The sequence below is a fragment of the Sapajus apella genome, unplaced genomic scaffold, assembly GCF_009761245.1.
Source record: "Sapajus apella isolate SASKATOON/1434 unplaced genomic scaffold, GSC_monkey_1.0 scaffold125, whole genome shotgun sequence".
NCBI lineage: Eukaryota > Metazoa > Chordata > Mammalia > Primates > Cebidae > Sapajus > Sapajus apella.
This window is the reverse complement of record NW_022437065.1, coordinates 75,909-94,253: the sequence shown is the minus strand read 5'-3', so window position 1 is coordinate 94,253 and position 18,345 is coordinate 75,909. Positions and strand designations below refer to the sequence as shown.

Genomic DNA, 18,345 nt, shown 5'->3' with positions numbered 1-18,345 from the left:
TGGGATTACAGGCATGCACCACCATGCCCAGCTGATTTTTTGTATTTTTAGTAGAGATGGGGTTTCACCATGTTGACCAGGATGGTCTCGATCTCTTGACCTCGTGATCCACCCGCCTCGGCCTTCCAAAGTGCTGGGATTACAGGCGTGAGCCACCGCGCCCGGCCTGTTTATTTATTATTTTTGAGACGGAGTTTCGCTCTTGTTACCCAGGCTGGAGTGCAATGGCGCGATCTCGGCTCACCGCAACCTCCGCCTCCTGGGTTCAGGCAATTCTCCTGCCTCAGCCTCCTGAGTAGCTGGGACTACAGACACGTGCCACCATGCCCAGCTAATTTTTTGTAGTTTTAGTAGAGACGGGGTTTCACCATGTTGACCAGGATGGTCTCCATCTCTTGACCTTGTGATCCACCCGCCTCAGCCTCCCAAAGTGCTGGGATTACAGGCTTGAGCCACCGCGCCCGGCTTATTTTTTATTTTTTATTGCATTTTAGGTTTTGGAGTACATGTGAAGAACATGCAAGATTGTTGCATAGGTACACACATGGCAGTGTGACTTGCTGCCTTCCTCCCCATCACCTATATCTGACATTTCTCCCCATGTTATCTCTGCCCAACTCCTTACCCTCCTGCGGTCCCTCCCCTATTTCCCCCTAACAGACCCCAATGTGTGATGCTCCCCTCCCTGTGTCCATGTGTTCTCATTGTTCAACACCTGCCTATGAGTGAGAACATGTGGTGTTTGATTTTCTGTTCTTGTGTCAGTTTGCTGGATGGTTTCCAGGTTCTTGTGTCAGAACCTGGATGGTTTCCAGGTTCATCCATGTCCCTACAAAGGACACAAACTCATTGTTTTTGATGGCTGCATAATATTCCATGGTTTATATGTGCCACATTTTGCCTGTCCAGTCTATCATTGATGGGCATTGGGTTGGTTCCAGGTCTTTGCTATTGTAAACTGTGCTGCAATGAACATTTCGTGTGCACGTGTCCTTATAGTAGAATGATTTATAATCCTTTGGATATATACCCAGTAATGGGATTGCTATAACATAGTAGATGTTAATATTTACTTTTTAAATATTTTATTCTCTAAACTATGAATGTTAACAATTTATAGACTTGACCTTTGCAAAATTTTGAATAGTCTACTCCTACTGCTGTTGTCGTAGCATTCTTTCTTTCCTAATACAGTAGTCATATATTTTTTTAACTTTTCTCCCTAGTCATTTCTTGCCTGTCATTAACCCAAATCTGGCCATCTACAGATATTGAAAGCTTCCAACCTTCAGGAACCACACCTCACGTTACTCCTAGAAAGCCCCATCTAACCCTACAGATTAAACTGTTCACTTTTTTCTTTCTTTTTTTTTTTTTTTTTTGAGACAGAGTCTCACTCTGTGGCCCAGGCTGGAGTGCAGTGGCACCATCTCGGCTCACCGCAACCTCCGCCTCCCAGATTCAAGCGATTCTCCTGCCTCAGCCTGCCAAGTAGCTGGGACTACAGGCACCCGCCACCGTACCTGGCTAATTTTTGTATTTTTAGTAGAGACAGTTTTCACCATATTGGTCAGGCTGGTCTCAAACTCCTGACCTTGTGATCCATCTACCTCGGCCTCTCAAAGTGCTGGGATTACAGGTGTGAGCCACAGCGCCTGGCCAAACTGTTCACTTTCAAAGGTTGTTTATGCCTAACCTTTCTTCTATTTTTTTTTTTTTTTCTTTCTGTGTTCCTCATTTGCATTTCAATTCTTTACCTTCTAGCTGAGGCTAGTTCTCTGCCACAATCTCAGCCCCATTAACCAGGGGCCAGAGTATCCATATTGTCTTTGTCTACTTGGCATCTAGTTGGTTCCCATTACCAGGAATCAGGATGCTGAATATCCCTAGAATCCATGCCGCTGGAGTGGGTGGACCCTAGTCTACTTCAACTAGGCTGTCAAGAGGAAAAGGATGTTAGAGTCCCGAGCAGACTAGTAGGGGGCCTGGAGCAAATCCTGTGTTAAAATGGGATTTTGTTTTTCTTCTGGGACCCAAAACCACTCTTGACAGTTCCGTTCTTCACATGAGAGTATAGTGATTGTTCATTATTCAGAAGATTGCTCAAATTATTTTTTCCTCTCATCTGTTGAGTAATTCCTGGCCATATGAATTGTCTTCCTTAGTAATAATATGAATGATAACAATAATAATAACCATTCTATGTTGCATCAGATATTTTATTATTTTTATTACCCTGTTAGGTATATGGTATTTATTCTCACTATCTAATAAGTACACTGCAGTTCAAAGAGTTAAGTGCCCAAGCTCACTTTGGAGGTATATAATAGAACTGAAATATCAAATCAGATTTCTTTGACATTAAAGCATGGAGCTTTTTTTAGGAGACCCATTGCATGAAGCATAGTTTTGGGCTGTCTCTTCTCATTCTCAGGTTCACACAGTAAAACTTTGTGTTTACGAAGGTAAGATATATATTGAGCACTTACTACGAATGCATTTCATGCATCTAGCATTATGATCTAACATGGATTAGTGGTTAATGAACATTAACTAAAGGAATGAGAGGAGACTTTAAATTTGTTAGAAAGGGCACTCTCCCTGTGTTTAACACAGTGGCAGGCATATGATAGGTGCTAAAAAATGTTTGTTGAATTGATGAGATCACCTAATCAAATATTGTTGAATTAATATTATCCACTATACCTTTCCATTAAAAGAGATGGCAGTGAATTTAAGTAGTTGAGTCATTGATCCAGTTGTCTAGTAAAGGAAAAGATCAGTTTAAATGGATGCTTTTTTTCTTTGGATGCCTGAAAGTGTACTTGATATCATATGATGAATTCTACTTCCAATAGAAGGCTGTCACTTACCTGCTTCATCTTACTTGACTTCTGACTCATTCACCCCCAAAACTTCTTTCTTGACTTTTGCCCCTTCCCTGGATAATGCCATTAATTCCCACAACCTCAACCTCATTCTTCATACTGAAAATTCTCACATCTCTACCCAGTCAAACATTTTCCCTGAAGATCCAGAGGCATATACATGATTGCCTATGTTAAACTAAACTGTCTAAAACAGAACTGTTCCTCCCTGCCCAACACCCCACCTATATGTCTGCTTTTTCTCCTTGTATTCTCATATTGTTAAATAGGAAAAAGTTTCTGTATTCAGAATAAAGACTTCTGGATCCTGTGTATAAACAGGAATGTGACCACATGGAGTTCCCTTTGGCACTCCTTTGGAGAAATCACAGTCCTGATGCTAGAATTAAGACCCCTATATTAAGGAGCTAATGGTAGTCTATATCATCCCCTCTGAAAAAGTTTCTGCTTTTTATTGCTTTTCTGTTAACCATCTGCTCCTCCTTGCTAATACAAGCAGGGAAGGTAAGAAAGTGAGCCCTCTTTCTCATTACCTCCTTTCTCGAGCATATGTGAAAGAATGCAATCTGATTATCATTTACAGGCTTACATCCCAAACTTATTTTAAATGCAAGTCTTGAGATTAAAACCATTTTGCTTTTTATCTAACATTGGATTGACTGCAATAATCATGTGATTAGTAGATTACTTTGAGAGTTTATACTGCACTGTAGGTTTAGCATATCCCAGTGTAGCCCATAATTGGTGAAGGCAATAATATTCTCTTGAATTTTTATTGTGGTTTCATGTCCACAGAACTCTCTCAAGGTTTGTGTGGATTTTTTCCCCATTCTCCATTTATTTCTTAGCTGGATAATAGGCCATAAATTATTTTATGAATTCTTTTTCCTATTTCTTCCCATCTTCACAGAGGACCTACCCAGTGACACTGTAGAGTTAACTCTCACCTCCCTCTCTGGGCGTATCCATGGTTTAATCCTTCTTGTGCTGTAGTTACTGGACTTCAACTGATGGTATTAATGTTTTTTCCTGTTACATTGCTACAATGGCATGTGATTTTGCTTCTCTTTTTTTCCATCATCACACACTTGGCAGGACCAATTTGTCTGAAACAGTATATGTATTTTCTCCAAACAGCCTTAATTAAGTCAGATGTCTGTGTAAATCGTTGGCAAATAAATCTTCAGCATTCCCTTCCTACATATAGTCATGTAAAATAGAACCTTATAAGAGGCATTGCATTCTTTTTATTCCAAAAATGTTTAATATAGCTCTATATGTAGTATTGGCGGAAACTATAAATCATAAAAGTTAATGAACTTCTAGCCTCCTTTTTGGTGTAGGTAAATCTTGGTTGCTATATAATAACCTATTATCTGTATGTCCATATCTACATTTGAGGAAATGTGATTAAAACTCATTTTGCTGGAGGTTCTCCAGCCAGCCAGGGTTAAAGCAGAGTATCTCTGAGAGCTCTGACTTGATCTTATTTCACAGCTTAGGTTCTAGCACTTTCTTGGGTAGATGTTTCTCATTGTAGTGCCCCTGTTGTTTTAGAACCATTGACTTTTATTTGACCAGAAGCAACAGCATTATTTTCAGAAAGTATTACCAGACCTTAAGGGTATCCTTCTGTGGGACCAAGAGTGTGTGGTTAGGTAGTACAAGTGTGTCCTTCACTGTGCATAGCAATATTCTTCCACAAATAGGTCCCCTGCTTCGGGGGTCCCTGTATTTTGAGTCATTAATTGCATTAGTCTTTATGGTAGGTGACAGGATATTCTGTTAAAAACTTCATGCTTTCCCTACCCTACTACCACTTTCCTTTAACTAATTCAAGTCTCAGTGGGGACTTCAAAATTTTTGAAATTAAATGTTATTCTGGTACTTCTGGTTCATAGAAAATCAGGTAAGTTCAGTATATTACAGAACAGCCTTGCTGGACAGCACTCTGGCAACTGCACAACTTAACATAGGATGTGGGGGCAATGCTTGACTGTAGTCTGACCCAAGTCTTAGTGAAATGCCCTGCAATTCTGGCTAGAGCAAGGAAGATAAGAAGCCTGGTGAGGCGCTACCATGAGAGAGTTTCTCATCCCTATCATGTAGGAAAACTGTCATAACACCATTTCTCACCCATTTTCCAGTTTCAGTCGAATGCAGAACTTTCCATCTTATACCCTGTGTGGGATACAACTGCAGGGTTCTATATAAGCCTATGAATTTTTTTGGATTTAGTTTAGAGATGGCTCTTCAGCAGCAGCATGATCCATTGCTTGGCCCATCTGTCATGTGTATCTTCTAGTTTGTTGTCATGATGTGAGACTGGGGACTTGGGGAACTGATACCATGCTGATTTAGCTTTTGATGTCTATGTAAATAGCCAGTTGTCTGAATTCATCTGGGCCCAATTTCCTTTACCAGCCAAATCAATGGAAGTATGGTAAGCCAACCTAACAGCTGTATTAGTAATACCCATTAGCCACCACTTTGCTGCTTTGGGAATGTTTGACTGTGTAACACAGTGGGACTCTTATTGGCCAAACAGCCAGCTAGTATATGTATTATGGGATATTCCTTGAGCCTTGTACTTGTCTCTGGGTGGAATGGAGCCCCCAGTTTGGCAGGTGGACAGAGGCCAGGGCTGTATATCAGAATTACTCTGAATTGCTTTTCTCTCATTGTCAGTCCAAGGAAGATAGCAAGACCCACTCATTGGAAAGTCTTACTTACACAACTAGAAGGGCCATACCAATTCTGAAGCTTCCCTCACACACACAACTACCTGAGTGTGGTAAGAAAGGAAGCATAATGACATTGTTTGGGCCTACTCAGAATGGTGCACTTTGAATATGTGGTTGCCTCCTGCTCATCAATCCTGTGGTCTCTTTAAGCTATGGTGTTTTGTGTTTTAAAGAAACCAAATGTTTCGCCATATAAGCATCTGTAGAACATTTCTATTTTGGCATAATAAGTGGAAAAAATAGAAGGCAACATGGAGAGTAATCTCTAAATTATACATTTTTGTAAAAAAATCTCCAATACTTATTGATTTTGCATTATATTCTTTTCTAATATCGGCATTTAAGGCATTGTTGCCTTCTAAGCACTATTTTAACTGTATTAGTAGATTTTCATATGTATTTTTATTATTATTTAGTTCAAAATTTTGTCTATTTTCTCTTGTAATTTATTCTTTAATCCAATGATTAATTTACAGTTGTGTTTGTACTGTCCAAATATGTAGGGTTTTCCTGGTTTTCATGTAGGTAAATTTGAGAGGAAAATGTTAACACAGCAGATCTGTGTTAACATTCAGCAGTTCTCCTTTGTATCTTCAAGGGAACTTGGAAACGTGATTGACTCTTGATCAGCCACTGGGAATGTGGCCTTTTGGAAGTCTTTTATGTAAATGGTAGATTTTTTTTTTTTCTACACCTGGAGCAATGGACGATGTTGTAGGTACCTTTTTGTTAAAATTGCTTTGTACTAACATCAAGATTGATAAGGTATACCTGGTTTCTAAGTCTTGGTTATTATGCCTGGTCATATAGCTGGATATGCCTATATGACCAGTCCTCTATAAAAGCCGTGAATGCTGAGACTTAAATGCTCTTATGTTCTTCTTCAGAGATATTCTATATATGTACCTATATTGCACTACTAGAGAGAAAGCATGTATAAACAGCCTATGTCTGACCACTCTGGGTTTTACCCAATGTATAGCATTTTCCTGCTGCTTTTACTTTGTTCCTTTTGCTGTAATACATTTTAGCCTTGAGTATAAGCTGATATTGAGTCCTGATGAACCTCGAACTTGTGGGTGGTCCTGGGTTCCCCAAAACTGTATTCTAATTTAATTTTATTGTGGTCAAAGAGCATACTCCATATGATTTCTCTTTTTTTATGTTGAGACTTGTTTTATGGCCTAGAATATGATCTTTTCTGGTAAATGTATCACGTTCCCTGAAAAGAATGTGTATTTTGCCATTACTGGATGTGGTGTTCTATAAATACCAATTAGATAAAAGTAGCCGATAGTGTTCAGGTCTTCTATGTCTTGCTGATTTTGTTTTTCTAGTTCAATTAATTGCTGACACAAGATTGTTAAAATCTCTGGTTATGGTTGTGAAATTATGAATTTCTGCATTCAATTCTGACAGTTCTTGTTTCATGTATTTTAAAATGCTGTTAAGGGATCCATATGCATTTGGTATGATGCTTTTCTATTGAATTACCCTTTTATCACTATGAATTGTCCTTCTTTATCTCTCATAATACATTTGGTTTTTATATTTGCCTTCTGATATTAATGGCCACTGCCATTCTAGCCTTTTACTTAACTCTTTGCAAGATGTATCTTTTCCATCCAACATGCAGTCTTGACCCATCTGTACATTTATATTTAAAATAAATGTATTATAAACAGTATATAGTTACTTTGATTTTTTTTTTAGTTTTTACCTTCTGACAATCTCTGCCTTTTTAACTGAAATCTACTTCAGTAATTTTTAATATAACTGCCAATGTAGTTAGGTTTAGACCTAACATATGTTTTTGTTTTTATTTTCTACTTGCCTCTTCTTTTATTTCCTCTTTTTGAGCTTTTTTAAGTATCTGAAAATGTTTTCACAATTCCATTTCATTTTTTCCCATTGATACTCTAGCTATTTTTTTTTCTTTGCACTGTTTTTTTATAGTGGCTGCCCTAGAGATTATAAGATATAGCCATAACTTTCTTAGTCCACTTACTTAATAATATACTATTTCAAGTAAAATATGGAAATCTTACAAATTTACAGGCCCACGTCCCTATTCTTTTGATTATAGTGATTATATGTAAAACAAACTCCCCTCTACTCATGCAGCCCACAAAACACTGTTATCATTTTACTTTTAAACAGTTATTTAGTTTATAAATAGGAAAAAAAGGATAAAATAAGATTTTGCATTTACTCCACGTTTACCTTTTCTGATTCTCTTCATTCATTTTTGAGTATCCCAATTCCATCTGGTATCATTTCTCTTCTATTTAAATAACTTCTAGCATTTCTTATAGTGCAGGTTGGCCAATGAGGAATGCTTTTAGTTTTATGTGAAAATATTTTTATTTCACTTTCACGCTCCAGTGATATTTTTGCTGAATGTAAAATTTTGGGTTAACATTTTGTTTTTTTAAGGCTTTAAAGATGTTTTAACAGTTTTTCAGCCCTCCATTTTTTTAAATTTAAAATTTAATTGATGAAAATTTCATAGATGTGTGGTAAGAGATGTTTTAAAATATGTATACATTGTAAGATTGCTAAATTGAGCTAATTAACATATATGTATTACCTCACATATCATTTTTGTGGTAAAATCACTTAATATCTACTTCCTCAGCATTTTTCAAGTACACAGTACATTGTTATTAACTATAGTCACCATGTTGTACAGTAGACCTCTTGAATTTATTCCTGCTGTCTAACTGAAATTTTGTGTCATGTGACCAACATCTCTTTGGTCTTCTCCCACCCAGTTCCTGATAACCACCTGATATGGTTTGGCTGTGTCCCCAGTGAAATCTCTTCTTGAATTGTAGCTCCCATAATCCCTGTGTATCATGGGAGGGACCTGGCAGAAGGCAATTGAATCGGGGATGGGTCTTTCTGATGCTGTTCTCCTGATAGTGAATTAGTCTCATGAGATCTGATGGTTTTATAAAGGCAACTTCCCCTGCACTTTCTCTCTTGTCTGCCACCATGTAAGACGTGCCTTTGCTCGTCCTTTGCCTTCTGCCATGATTTTGAGGCCTCCCCAACCATGTGGAATTGTGAGTCCATTAAACCTCTTTTTCTTTATGAATTACCCAGTCTCAGGTATGTTGTTATTAACAGCAAAAGAACAGACTAATATACCACCATTTACTCTCTGTTTCTATGAGTTCAACATTTTTGGATTTCATATAAGTGAGATTATGTGATATTTAACTTTCTGTGCTTGACTTATTTCACTTAATGCCCTTCAGGTTTATTCACGTTGTTGCAAATGACAGGAAATCCTTTCATTTTAAAGGCTGAATAGTATTCCATTGTGAGTACATACATGTTTTCTTTATCTGTTTATCTGCTGAAGGACACTTAGATTGATTCCATATCTTGGCTATTGTGAATAATGCTGCAATGAATACGGGAGTTAGGATATCTCTTTGACATTCTGATTTATTTATTTTTGGATATATATCCCATAGTGGAATTAATGGCAGCAGTGGCCCACCTAGAGCAGCTGCTGCCGTGACACCAGCTGCAGTAGGGGAGGTACAGCTGGGGCTGCTCACTCCATGGAGCCAGCAGGGGCTGGGAGTAGGCAGGAGCCCTGCCCTCCCAACACAGTTATAGCCACCCAAGTCACAGCTGTGGACCCAGGCCTCCCTGTGCCCTTGGGGCTGGGAGCAGACAGGAGCCCTATTCTCCCAGGCCCAGCTGTAGTTGCCCAGCCTTGGTTAGGGACCCAGGAATCTCTGTACTCTTGGTGGTCTGGGAAGGCCCCCTCCCATGCCTCTGCAGGCTTAGAAGTACCTGCTCCTGCTGCCTGGCCTTTGCCTGCTCCTGGTGCCCACTCCGATCTCGGAGCAAAGTTGAGGCTGAGCCCAGGCACTGTTGCAACTGACCAGGTGGATACCAACAAGCATGGGAGGGTGGCCAAGGGAGAGCTGAGGGCAGCTTGGTGCTGGCCTGCAGGCATCCCTAAGGACGAACAGCCTGGATGCCATGAACAATGGCAGGAGGCAGACAGACTTCTTGGTAGTAAGGGTGAGATCACTGGTGAAGCCCCACCTTCAAGCCAGGGAAGGCCTGAAACCAGGGGGCCAGGCTGTCAGTCCCACAGACTGGAGTGGAACTAATGGTGCTTTTTCCAGCCTACCTTTGGCCACTCATGTACCAGTCAGCTTGTACTTCCTACCCTCTGAAGCATATGAAAACCCTGGACTCAGCCAGACTTGAGGAAAGGATGGGATGTCCAGCTATGGAGAGGAGCTGCCCACTCCAGGGTCTCCTCTCTACTGAGAGCTGAACACTAATCAAGGCACCCTGCCTGTGGAGAGGAGCTACCCAATGTAGGTCTCCTCTGAGCTGTTCTGTTGCTCAATAAAGCTCCTTTTTGCCTTGCTCACTCTCCACTTGTCCATGTACCTCATTCTTCTTGGATGCAGGAGAAGAACTTGGGACCCACCAATAGCAGGGCAAAAAGAGCTGTAACACAAACAGGGCTGAAACACACCCCTTGCTCAACATGTTGTAGGCAACAAGGAGGAGAGAAGAGTTGCTTCCCTTCAGGAAGCCCAGATCTAAAAGTTCCCTGAGCCAGGGCTGTGACACCCTGTTTGGGGCTCTGTGGTTCCTGACACTTCTAAGCTTCTGGGTGCCACTGCATTCCCTGGTGCCAACCGTGGAAGTTGCTTGCAGTATGCCTGGTCCAGCAGCAGCCTTGCAGGGAGCCAGTGCCCATGCCAGCTCCTGGAGCTTCCAGCCCCACTACAGCCAGCATGCCTAGCTATGCACAGTGGCTGGACCCTACATTTGTTCACACACCCCTCGCCACTCCATGCCTGGCTTGCCCTTGGCAAGCATGGGAGCCTGGCTGGTAGCATGAGCTGAGTGCAGCCTGCCAGGCTGAGTGGGTGGAATGAGCTCAGCAGGCCCTAGCAAAACTCAGGCAAACATGCCACTGGCCACAGAGGTTTCTGGCTGGTGAAGCAATGCTGCAAGAATCCTGTGAAAAAACTGCTAGATCATATGGTAGTACTTTTTAAATTTTTTGAGGAACCTTCATTCTGTTTTCCAAAATGGCTATACTAATTTACATTTTCACCAATAGTGTTGAAGGTTTCCCTTTTCTTCACATCTTTACCAACACTTGTTGTCTTTTACCATTTTGATATGTGCTAATAAGTGTGGGGTATGTCTAGTTGTGGTTTCAACTTGCATTTCCCTTAGTGATGCTGAGCATTTTTATATACTTGTAGACAATTTGTCTTTGAGAAATGTCTATCAGGTACTTTGCCCATTTATAATTTAATTTATTTGTTTTTGAGATGGAGTCTTGCTCTCTTGCCCAGGCTGGAGTGCAGTGGCACAATCTCAGCTCACTGCAACCTTTGCATCCCAGATTCAAGTAATTCTTCTGCTTCAGCCTCCTAAGTAGTTGGGATTACAGGTGCCCACAACCACGCCCAGCTAATTTTTTTGTATTTTTAGTAGAGACAGTTTCACTTTGTTGACCAGGCTGGTCTTGAACTCCTGACCTTACGTGATCCACCTGCCTCAGACTCCCAAAGTGCTGGGATTACAGGCTTGAGCCACTGTGCCCAGCTAACTTTGCCCATTTTTAAATGGACTATTTGTTTTCTTGCTATTGAGTTGTTTGAGTTCCTTATGTATTCTGGCTATTAACTCCTTATCAGATGTAGAGTGTGCCAATATTTTCTCCCATTCCATGGGCTATCTCTCCATTCTGTTTATTGTTCCATTGGCTGTCTAGAAACTTTTTAGTTTGATGAAATCTAATTTGTCAATTTTTGTGCCTTTGTTGCCTGTGCTTTTGGTGTCATATGCAAAAAACTATTGGCCAGACCAATGCCGTGGAACTTTCCGTTTATGTTTTCTACAAGTAGATTTATAGTTTCAGGTCTTGCCTTTAGGTCTTTAATCCATTTTGAGTTGATTATTATATATAGTGTGAGATAATGGTCCAATTTCACTCATTTGCATGTGGATATCAGTTTTCCTAATACCGTTTTTTGAAGAGACTCTCCTTTTCCCATTATGTGTTCTTGGTCCCTTTTTGCAAAATCAATTGACCATTAAATGTATGAGTCTGTGTCTAGGCTCTCCATCCTGTTCCATTTGTCCATGTGTCTGTTTTTATGTCAATGCAATAGAGTTTTTATTACTTTAGCTTTGTAGGATATTTTGAAGTCAGGTACTGTGATGTGTCAAGCTTTTTTTTTTTTACCCCTCAAGGTTGCTTTGGCTAGTGTGGGTCTTTTGTAGTTCAACTTGAATTTTAGGATCATTTTTTCTATTTCTGTGAAAAATGTCATTGAAATTATTCCTAAGTGTTTTTTTTTTTTTTGTAGCAACTGGAAATGGGATTGTTTCCCTGATTTATTTTGTGGGCAGTTCATTATTACTGTATAGCAATACTACTTACTTTGATATGCTGATTTTGTATCCTGTAGCTATTAGTTTTAACCAAATTTGTTTATTACTTATAACAGTTTTTTGGTAGAGTTCTTCAGGTTTTCTCTGTATAAGATCATTTTATCTGCAGATGGTTTTTTATTTTCTGATTTTCATACCTTTTGTTTTTTTCTCTTGCCTAATTACTCTGGCTAGGATTTCCAGTTCTGTTTTGAATAGAATTTTTGAGATTGGGCATCTTTGTTCCTGATCTTAGAGGAAAAGCTTTCAACTTTTTATCACTGAGTATGCCATTAGCTGTGGGCTTGTCATGTATGGACTTTATTGTGTTGAGATGCATTCCTCTGTGTCTAATTTGTTGAGAGTTTATCAGGAAACGATGTTAAATTTTATCAAATGCTTTTCTGTATATATTGAGATGTTCATATAGTTTTTGTTTATCATGTTAATGTAGTGTGTCATATTTATAGCTTTCCATATGTTGAATTGTCCTTGTGTTTCAGGAATATATTCCATTTGTTCTGGTGAATAATCTTTTAAATATGCTATTGAATTCAGTTTGCTACGATTTTGTTGAGTATTTTTGCATTTGTGTTCGTCAGGGATATTGGTCTGTAATTTTATTTTCTTTAGTGTCCATGATCCATAGTTTCTGATGAGAAGTTAAGCATTAATTGATTGTGTTTTTGACTGTGATATATCATTTCTCTTTTGCTGCTTTCAAGGCTATTCCTCTTTGATTTACAGCGGTTTATTTTTTACTTCAGAATGGACTTCTCTGTATTTATTCTACTTCATAATCATTTTGTATCTATTCATTTCATTGCTATCTTTCATCAAGTTTGGGGAATTTTCATTTATTGTTTCTTCAAATATATTTTGTGTCTCATTCTATCTTTTCTACTGGTATACCAAATTACTTATGTATGGCAGATATCATCTATTAAGTTTTTGAGCTTATGTTCAATTTGTTTCATTTTTTCTCTATTCTTCAACTTGTATAATTTCTGTTGATCTGTCTTTGAGTTCACTTATTCCTGTCATGTCCATTTGGCTGTTAAATCCATCTAGTGGTTTTTTCCATAAATCATATTTTGTATTTTAAAATTTCCTTTTTTTATTGCCTTTATTTCTCTGCTGAGGCCTCCTGTTTCTCTACTGAGGTTTTCATGAATTGATAAATCCAAGGTCTCTGTCATAATTGAGGTTGGTTCTGATGTTCTGCCTCATCAAACCATGTCTTTTTACGTTTTAGTATGCCTTGTGATTTTTTTTTTTTTTGGTCAAAAACTGGAAATGATGTATTGGGTAAAAGAAATTAAGATGAACAGATGTTTAGTGTAATGTCTTAGGTTTATTTGGTTAGGGATTTGGCTGTGTTTAGTGTTTTCTGTAGCTGTGTCAGGAAATAAAATTTGCTCTGCTTTTTTTTTTTTTTTTTTTTTTTTTTTTAACTTCCCTGTTATCTTTGAGTTCCTCTAGAAACTTTTTCTTAAGATGTGAGATATGCAATTATTTCTGTTGTATCCTCTTGTTATACAGGATCCCTATTGATGTAGTAAGGTGTAGGGAGAGAAGTGTTCTATAGTCCTATGATTGGGTCTCAGTCTTTTAATGAGCTTCTGACCTAGAGCAACCTTCACAAGTACTTCTCAGTTTTGCTTTGTTTTTCCCACCTTAGGTGAAATAGGAAGGGTAAATGGGGAAAGGAATTAGGCATTTCCTTCTTCCAAGTCAGTTAGGGTCTGCTAAATCCCCAGTTGGTTATGTTCTAGTAATACAGTTGGCCCTCCAGATCCATGAGTTTCGCTTGCATAGATTCAACCAATGATGGATGGAAAATATTTGGGGAAAAAATCAATAAAGAATAACAATGCAATAATACAAAATAAATAAAAATTACAGTGTAGGAACTATTTACATAGCATTTATATTGTATGAGGTATTATAAGCAATCTAGAGATGAATATAAGTATATGGGAGGATGTTCATAGGTTATGTACAAATACACCACCATTGTATATAAGGGACTTGAATATCTCTGGATTTAGATATCCGTGGATACTCAAGAACCACTATAGTTTCCCTTGAGGGCAGACCTTGTTAAGAAAGAGAATGTTCTTGAGTGTTTCATAAAAAGGCTGCTTTTTCACTCTCCCTGCCTGAAGCCCGAGATAATCTTTCTTTAATCTTTACTGTAAGAACCTGATACGGCTCCTGGAGTGGAAACTCACAAAAGTGGATATGGGGCTAAGATTGGGCCTCCCTGGAGCTTCTAACTCTCAAACTACAGTTTATGTTTTCTTACCCTGGTACTGGTTCTGGAGTTTTCTCCTGGGCTTCTGCTTCAGAAAGTTGGATTTTCTATATATGCCTGTCTGTCTCTATAGTTTTGGGGGCAGTGGCTTGCCCAGCAATTACAACTTATAATGGATCTAGGAAGATTTGTTAATTTTCAGTTTATTTAACATTTTTCTTGTGAGGATAAGAGTGATAAGCTCCTTACATTCTGGACCAGAAAATGCAAGTCAGGTTTTCATGAATTAGAAATATGTCTATTTATATTTCACTGATGATAACCAGTTTAAAATCTTCATGTAACTTCCAACATCTGATTCATCATAGAGTTGGACTACATTGATTTTTTTTTCTGTTTATAATGTGTTCTATTTCCTTGATTCTTTGTATTCTGGGTACTTTTGGGTTATATCTCAGATATTATGAATTTTAAATTGAGGAGATTCGGGATTATGTTGTTTTCACCCAAAAAGTATTGTTTCCTTTGTTTCAGCATCCAGTTTTGTTGGCTGGGCTTGAACAGCTAACTATTTCTTTTGCAACAGCTCTTATCTTCATTCAGATCTTTTGTTTTTGGATGGGCTGCTGAAAGTCTGGATTGTATAAGCATGGTTCAGTGTTTAGTCAGAAATGTGAGTAGGCAGAGCTTAAGGATCCACTCTTTAGCTCTTTGTTGTCAGTGATCATGATTTCTGAAATCAGTTTGGGTTTTCTGTTTTTGTTTTTTAGGCCTAAGTGACTGCATTTTTTTTTTTGTACAGTTACCCACTTCTGCTGTGCATATTTTGTACCTAGTCCTAGACTAACACCATATACTCTCTTGCAAGTGAGTATACCAACTTTACCAGTGTGTATCTTTTTCTCTTCACTCACCAGTACTCTCAGGGTGGCAGCTTTAGTCTCAGTTTAGAATTGTTATTTTGCTTTGTATCTGTTACACAGGAACATGGTTCAAGGTTCAATGTGTGTGAACAGAGTTTAGGAATTCCCTCCCTGGCTCTCTTCCTTCTAGTATTCCCCACACTCATCAGCATTTTTCAACTTTTCTGATTTCCTAGGGCAAAAAAAAAAAAAAAAGGATTTTTTTCCTATGTGTACCCCCTTCTCCACCAGCTGTTCTTCACCACGAGGGCTGCACTTAGCCCAGATTTAAGTCTCCATTCCTCCTAGCAGTTGTGGGTTCCTCATCTGAATCTGTGTGTTTCTGTTCATTGTCCAGTACCTTAAGTTCATTTCTGTTTCTATTATATCCGTGTTTTATAGTTATTTTCTCTGTATATATATATGCTGAGGAGGGAGAGGATCCTATAAGTTCTGAGCTCATCATGCCCAGAAATGGAAAGTTTTCAGGAATATTTCTTTGAGGACAAAAAATCTCCTCTGCTTTACTGAATAATGTCTCTTAGAAACCAGGACCATGTGGTCACTCAGTGACTTTTGGTAAGGTAGAATCTTATGATATCCCAGCCTCTTGATTTCCATACACCAGGGAGTAGGGGAGGGAGATATTGTAGAGACAATCAGAACACTTTGGAGGCTATGAGAAACCTATATAATCCCACCTCCCTCAGTTATACTGAAATTTGAATAATTTTTCACAGAATCTGGAAATTTTTTATTAACCTAGTTAGGACTTTTTTGAGACGAATGCTCATTTCTACTGTTCCTAATACAATGCCTGTCACAAAGTTAGGTATTCAGTTAATACTAGTTGAATCTATTAATTAGGGGTTCACTTTAAATTATTCACTAAATGTGAATGTTTTGTTTATCTCAGAAATAAGGTGATTAAATAAATATTTGCATATTTTTCATCTTGCATTCATGTTGATAAACAGCCAACATATTTCAAGTCATTTAATATAAAAGATTAATCTGTCCATGATATACTTTGTTATATAAAGCTATCTAAATGAATAGTTTTTGGATAAATCCTATAGTTGTATTTTCTACTTCTTCTATTTAACTCATTTGTTGAAAGACTGTAGGAAATAGTGGACCAGGTAATTAAATAAAGTTCATTCTGTAGTTTCTGCCTCATATGATAGTCAAAGTAAGTGAAATTATTAACATGAACACTTTAAAGATGTGTATCAAAATTAGGAGGCTTACAGAAATTCTCAAGTAAATAAGAGTATAGCATAGCAAAGAATGACAGTTTTTCTAATATTGGGGTTAAGATGTTCAGTAGAGTATGAATTATAAAATTCCTCAAAATATAACTTGAAAGACTTGACTTTTGGCCCATGATTCTCTTGGTAATGCACATGTAAGAGATTATGTGGGGTCTTTATGTCATTATGGCAAATTATAGGCTGTACTATACATGCTATTCAGTATTGAATAGGAATGAGTTCAAAGTAGCTTTGTTGATCTTTCACTAAATCTAGGGATTTGGCATTGACTTATCAGTATGATTATTGTAAAAGAGATGCAGTATAGAACTGTTTCCTGAGATTAAGTATTCAATATCATAATTTAGAAACTCTCTTCAGTTATCTGCCCTGTGTCTCCATTTACTCAGTAATGTAAGCAAACTTGGAAACCTTAGGAAGGCTTGAGACTTCTGGGTTCATTATGGGGCTGTAGGTAACCATCTTGCTGTTGTTGGCTCTAGTGACCTGTAACTACAGATCAAGCTATATGTAGCCTTTTTCTCCTTCAGGTAAACTGGGTTGAAAACCAGTGCTCCAAGCTGCTCTGAGGCTTTAATTGCATGAATGAGCACTGAAAATGTGAAAAACAATTTTAGACCAGAATAGCAAGGTGAGTAAGGCTAAAGAATGTATTTTATGGATATTCATGAATGTCACCCACAGAATTCTATATTTTTTCCAGATGATTCTAAAAGATTAATTTATAATTTAATGGATATTTGTTTTATTCTTCTGAGGACCCAGTTGAAATCCTGTTGATTCTGTAGTAGACCACATTACTATCTTTTGTCTTACTCTCATATCTTTGAGGTAGATGAATGCTTCAATTGAGTAGGAGGTAAGGTGTTATATTTTCAAAGGACTTTTCTTATGTTTCATTGTATCTGTGTGATCAGAAGGACAGGGAGAAAGTCTGTTTTAAAATTAGCAGCATGAGGTATTAAAACCCTATAATGCTCATATGAAGTTTGGTGAAATAGTTAGCCAAAGAGAATTTTCTCCTCAAACTAGTAACTAAATTGATATGTAGGAGGAGCCTTTCCTGAGTGACTTTCCTTGGTAGCTAAAATTGCAGCAAGACATTTCAGAAGCAGTTTCTGAGGAAGTGAATGGATGGTGAGGTAATTTTCTTAAGTACTTGGATTCTGATCGTCTCCAGAGGCTTTGAAGCTGTTAGTTATACAATGGACTGATTTGATCTCCTAGGATCTTTGCCAGATTTGTAATTGCACTGAGATTTTTAATGATCACAAACGACAGCATGATAGCCTCCTCTTTATTCTGGGAGTGAGGTAATTTGTACATAAGAAACAAAATTCGGTTTTGGTTTGAAAGGCTTGGAGAATCAGACTTCTTTTAGGCCAGATACAGTGGTATATCTGAGACATAGTTATACAGTCATTGAGTTGTAATTGCTTGGTTTGTTAAGTTATCCTTCAAAATCATTAGTCTGTCAGCAACATGCGGGCAGGTTTTATGTCATTTCGGTAATCATTGAGTCGTAGCATAATAGTTGACTGTGGTAAGTCCTTATTAATTTTTGTTGGAAGAATGGGAGGTATATTGAATTGCAATGTCTTTTTGTAATTTATTTTTATTTTTATTTTTTAGCATGGGATTAGAGGTAGCAGTTTCAGACAGGAGGCTAGATAGAGTGTTATTTCCCTTCTGCTTCTGGCAGGCAAGTCTTCATTTTTCAAGACTCTCGAGTGTCACCTTGTTTGTGAAGACTTATTGTCTTTTCTAGGTGCAATTGATCTGACTAGTCTTCCTATAATGTTTCATTTATTTACTTTATAGCATCTGTGATGTGTTTATTAC

The 18,345-nt window shown here is 38.1% G+C and overlaps 1 protein-coding gene across 2 annotated transcripts in view; it reads left to right on the top strand.

Moving 5' to 3' along the window:
• Positions 1–18,345, top strand: part of PRRG1 (proline rich and Gla domain 1) — a 93,367-nt gene that overhangs the window by 12,921 nt on the left and 62,101 nt on the right. The window contains exon 2 of one of the 2 annotated variants that reach the window (XM_032261626.1): positions 17,034–17,134. The exons of the other annotated variant lie outside the window; for it this stretch is intronic. The gene's annotated coding sequence lies outside the window, so the exon portion shown is untranslated. The remainder of the gene's footprint in view (positions 1–17,033; positions 17,135–18,345) is intronic. 2 annotated transcript variants of the gene reach the window in all.